We start from the raw sequence: 6,000 nt of genomic DNA on the forward strand, positions 1-6,000 counted from the left end.
GATTATTAGAATTTTTCAAGGTTTTTTTTTTACTATTTTCTACATTGCAGAATAATAGTGAAGACTTCAAACTTAAAAAAACACATATGGAATCATGCAGTAACCAAAAAAGTGTAAAACAAACCAAAATATGTTTTATGTGAGATTCTTCAGAGTAGCCACCCTTTCTTTGCCTTGATGACTCGTGAAGCTGTTTGAGAGAATGCCAAGAGTGTGCAAAGCAAAGAAAATATAAAAAATAAAGAAAACCCCTGGAATAAGTTTATTCGCAACACCCGCAATAGCATCTGCAAACCATGTGTATGTGACCAATAACATCTACTAAACACGTGTATGTGACCAATAACATCTGCTAAGCATGTGTATGTGACCAATAACATCTGCTAACCATGTGACCAATAACATCTGCTAACCATGTGACCAATAACATCTGCTAAACACGTGTATGTGACCAATAACATCTGCTAACCATGTGACCAATAACATCTGCTAACCATGTGACCAATAGCATCTGCTAACCATGTGTATTTGACCAATAACATCTGCTAACCATGTGACCAATAACATCTGCTAACCATGTGACCAATAGCATCTGCTAACCATGTGTATGTGACCAATAACATCTGCTAACCATGTGTATGTGACCAATAACATCTACTAACCATGTGTATGTGACCAATAACATCTGCTAACCACGTGTATGTGACCAATAACATCTGCTAACCATGTGCATGTGACCAATAACATCTGCTAACCACGTGTACGTGACCAATAGCATCTGCTAACCATGTGTATGTGACCAATAACATCTGCTAACCATGTGTATGTGACCAATAACATCTGTTAACCATGTGTATGTGACCAATAACATCTGTTAACCATGTGTATGTGACCAATAACATCTGTTAACCATGTGTATGTGACCAATAACATCTGTTAACCATGTGTATGTGACCAATAACATCTGTTAACCATGTGTATGTGACCAATAACATCTGTTAACCATGTGACCAATAACATCTGTTAACCATGTGTATGTGACCAATAACATCTGTTAACCATGTGTATGTGACCAATAACATCTGCTAACCATGTGTATGTGACCAATAACATCTGCTAACCATGTGTATGTGACCAATAACATCTGCTAACCATGTGTATGTGACCAATAACATCTGCTAACCATGTGTATGTGACCAATAACATCTGCTAACCATGTGTATGTGACCAATAGCATCTGCTAACCACGTGTATGTGACCAATAACATCTGCTAACCACGTGTATGTGACCAATAGCATCTGCTAACCACGTGTATGTGACCAATAACATCTGCTAACCATGTGACCAATAACATCTGCTAACCATGTGACCAATAACATCTGCTAACCATGTGACCAATAGCATCTGCTAACCACGTGTATGTGACCAATAACATCTGCTAACCATGTGTATGTGACCAATAGCATCTGCTAACCATGTGTATGTGACCAATAACATCTGCTAACCATGTGTATGTGACCAATAACATCTGCTAACCACGTGTATGTGACCAATAACATCTGCTAACCACGTGTATGTGACCAATAACATCTGCTAACCATGTGTATGTGACCAATAACATCTGCTAACCACGTGTATGTGACCAATAACATCTGCTAACCATGTGTATGTGACCAATAACATCTGCTAACCATGTGTATGTGACCAATAACATCTGCTAACCACGTGTATGTGACCAATAACATCTGCTAACCATGTGACCAATAACATCTGCTAACCATGTGACCAATAACATCTGCTGACCATGTGTATGTGACCAATAACATCTACTAACCACGTGTATGTGACCAATAGCATCTGTTAACCATGTGTGTGTGACCAATAACATCTGCTAACCACGTGTATGTGACCAATAACATCTGCTAACCATGTGTATGTGACTAATAACATCTGCTAACCAGGTGTATGTGACCAATAACATCTGCTAACCACGTGTATGTGACTAATAACATCTGCTAACCAGGTGTATGGAACCAATAACATCTGTTAACCAGGTGTATGGAACCAATAACATCTGCTAACCATGTGACCAATAATGTCTGCTAACCACGTGTATGTGACCAATAGCATCTGCTAACCACGTGTATGTGACTAATAACATCTGCTAACCAGGTGTATGTGACCAATAACATCTGCTAACCATGTGACCAATAACATCTGCTAACCACGTGTATGTGACCAATAACATCTGCTAACCATGTGTATGTGACCAATAACATCTGCTAACCACGTGTATGTGACCAATAGCATCTGCTAACCACGTGTATGTGACCAATAGCATCTGTTTAAGTGAAGGAAGGGTGTGTTCAGTCTGTGTTAGTGAAGGAGGGGTGTGTTCAGTCTGTATAAGTGAAGGAGGGGTGTGTTCAGTCTGTTTAAGTGAAGGAGGGGTGTGTTCAGTCTGTGTTAGTGAAGGAGGGGTGTGTTCAGTCTGTATAAGTGAAGGAAGGGTGTGTTCAGTCTGTGTTAGTGAAGGAGGGGTGTGTTCAGTCTGTGTAAGTGAAGGAGGGGTGTGTTCAGTCTGTATAAGTGAAGGAGGGGTGTGTTCAGTCTGTTTAAGTGAAGGAAGGGTGTGTTCAGTCTGTGTTAGTGAAGGAGGGGTGTGTTCAGTCTGTATAAGTGAAGGAAGGGTGTGTTCAGTCTGTGTTAGTGAAGGAGGGGTGTGTTCAGTCTATTTAAGTGAAGGAAGGGTGTGTTCAGTCTGTGTTAGTGAAGGAGGGTGTGTTCAGTCTGTGTTAGTGAAGGAGGGGTGTGTTCAGTCTGTATAAGTGAAGGAGGGGTGTGTTCAGTCTGTATAAGTGAAGGAGGGGTGTGTTCAGTCTGTGTTAGTGAAGGAAGGGTGTGTTCAGTCTGTTTAAGTGAAGGAAGGGTGTGTTCAGTCTGTGTTAGTGAAGGAGGGGTGTGTTCAGTCTGTTTAAGTGAAGGAAGGGTGTGTTCAGTCTGTTTAAGTGAAGGAAGGGTGTGTTCAGTCTATTTAAGTGAAGGAAGGGTGTGTTCAGTCTGTATAAGTGAAGGAGGGGTGTGTTCAGTCTGTGTTAGTGAAGGAAGGGTGTGTTCAGTCTGTATAAGTGAAGGAAGGGTGTGTTCAGTCTGTGTTAGTGAAGGAGGGGTGTGTTCAGTCTGTGTTAGTGAAGGAGGGGTGTGTTCAGTCTGTATAAGTGAAGGAGGGGTGTGTTCAGTCTGTTTAAGTGAAGGAGGGGTGTGTTCAGTCTGTGTTAGTGAAGGAGGGGTGTGTTCAGTCTGTATAAGTGAAGGAGGGTGTGTTCAGTCTGTATAAGTGAAGGAGGGGTGTGTTCAGTCTGTGTTAGTGAAGGAAGGGTGTGTTCAGTCTGTATAAGTGAAGGAAGGGTGTGTTCAGTCTGTATAAGTGAAGGAGGGGTGTGTTCAGTCTGTGTTAGTGAAGGAAGGGTGTGTTCAGTCTGTATAAGTGAAGGAGGGGTGTGTTCAGTCTGTGTTAGTGAAGGAAGGGTGTGTTCAGTCTGTATAAGTGAAGGAGGGTGTGTTCAGTCTGTGTTAGTGAAGGAAGGGTGTGTTCAGTCTGTATAAGTGAAGGAAGGGTGTGTTCAGTCTGTATAAGTGAAGGAAGGGTGTGTTCAGTCTGTGTAAGTGAAGGAGGGGTGTGTTCAGTCTGTATAAGTGAAGGAGGGGTGTGTTCAGTCTGTTTAAGTGAAGGAAGGGTGTGTTCAGTCTGTATAAGTGAAGGAAGGGTGTGTTCAGTCTGTATAAGTGAAGGAAGGGTGTGTTCAGTCTGTATAAGTGAAGGAAGGGTGTGTTCAGTCTGTGTTAGTGAAGGAGGGGTGTGTTCAGTCTGTATAAGTGAAGGAAGGGTGTGTTCAGTCTGTATAAGTGAAGGAGGGGTGTGTTCAGTCTGTATAAGTGAAGGAAGGGTGTGTTCAGTCTGTTTAAGTGAAGGAAGGGTGTGTTCAGTCTGTTTAAGTGAAGGAAGGGTGTGTTCAGTCTGTATTAGTGAAGGAAGGGTGTGTTCAGTCTGTTTAAGTGAAGGAAGGGTGTGTTCAGTCTGTATTAGTGAAGGAAGGGTGTGTTCAGTCTGTTTAAGTGAAGGAGGGGTGTGTTCAGTCTGTTTAAGTGAAGGAAGGGTGTGTTCAGTCTGTATAAGTGAAGGAAGGGTGTGTTCAGTCTGTTTAAGTGAAGGAGGGGTGTGTTCAGTCTGTTTAAGTGAAGGAGGGGTGTGTTCAGTCTGTATAAGTGAAGGAGGGTGTGTTCAGTCTATTTAAGTGAAGGAGGGGTGTGTTCAGTCTGTATAAGTGAAGGAAGGGTGTGTTCAGTCTGTATAAGTGGAGGAGGAAGGGTGTGTTCAGTCTGTATAAGTGAAGGAAGGGTGTGTTCAGTCTGTTTAAGTGAAGGAAGGGTGTGTTCAGTCTGTATAAGTGAAGGAAGGGTGTGTTCAGTCTGTGTTAGTGAAGGAGGGGTGTGTTCAGTCTGTGTTAGTGAAGGAAGGGTGTGTTCAGTCTGTATAAGTGAAGGAGGGGTGTGTTCAGTCTGTATAAGTGAAGGAAGGGTGTGTTCAGTCTGTATAAGTGAAGGAAGGGTGTGTTCAGTCTATTTAAGTGAAGGAAGGGTGTGTTCAGTCTGTGTTAGTGAAGGAGGGGTGTGTTCAGTCTATTTAAGTGAAGGAGGGGTGTGTTCAGTCTGTGTTAGTGAAGGAGGGGTGTGTTCAGTCTGTTTAAGTGAAGGAAGGGTGTGTTCAGTCTGTATAAGTGAAGGAGGGGTGTGTTCAGTCTGTATAAGTGAAGGAGGGGTGTGTTCAGTCTGTATAAGTGAAGGAGGGGTGTGTTCAGTCTGTATAAGTGAAGGAAGGGTGTGTTCAGTCTGTATAAGTGAAGGAGGGGTGTGTTCAGTCTGTATAAGTGAAGGAAGGGTGTGTTCAGTCTGTATAAGTGAAGGAAGGGTGTGTTCAGTCTGTATAAGTGAAGGAGGGGTGTGTTCAGTCTGTATAAGTGAAGGAAGGGTGTGTTCAGTCTGTTTAAGTGAAGGAAGGGTGTGTTCAGTCTGTATAAGTGAAGGAAGGGTGTGTTCAGTCTATTTAAGTGAAGGAAGGGTGTGTTCAGTCTGTATAAGTGAAGGAAGGGTGTGTTCAGTCTATTTAAGTGGAGGTGTGTACTTTGCTTCAGGATGTTGTGGAGCCTCCAGGATCAAGCCGGAGGAGTGGCTGTTCTCTCACAACGTTAGCACACACATGTATGTTCTGGTCTTAACACAGACTACTCTACTAACTACCGGTCTAAAACACACCTGGATCAGACTACTCTACTAACTACTGGTCTAAAACACACCTGGATCAGACTACTCTACTAACTACCGGTCTAAAACACACCTGGATCAGACTACTCTACTAACTACTGGATCAGACTACTCTACTAACTACTGGTCTAAAACACACCTGGATCAGACTACTCTACTAACTACTGGATCAGACTACTCTACTAACTACTGGTCTAAAACACACCTGGATCAGACTACTCTACTAACTACTGGTCTAAAACACACCTGGATCAGACTACTCTACTAACTACCGGTCTAAAACACACCTGGATCAGACTACTCTACTAAGTACCGGTCTAAAACACACCTGGATCAGACTACTCTACTAACTACCGGTCTAAAACACACCTTGATCAGACTACTCTACTAACTACTGGTCTAAAATACCTGGATCAGACTACTCTACTAACTACTGGTCTAAAACACACCTGGATCAGACCAGTCTAACTACTGGTCTAAAACACCCCTGGATCAGACTACTCTACTAACTACTGGTCTAAAACCCACCTGGATCAGACTACTAACTACTGGTCTAAAACACACCTGGATCAGACTACTAACTACTGGTCTAAAACACACCTGGATCAGACTACTCTACTAACTACTGGTCTAAAACACACCTGGATCAGACTACTCTACTAACTACTGGTCTAAAA

This window comes from Oncorhynchus keta, unplaced genomic scaffold (assembly GCF_023373465.1).
Source record: "Oncorhynchus keta strain PuntledgeMale-10-30-2019 unplaced genomic scaffold, Oket_V2 Un_contig_21492_pilon_pilon, whole genome shotgun sequence".
In the NCBI taxonomy this organism is placed as follows: domain Eukaryota; kingdom Metazoa; phylum Chordata; class Actinopteri; order Salmoniformes; family Salmonidae; genus Oncorhynchus; species Oncorhynchus keta.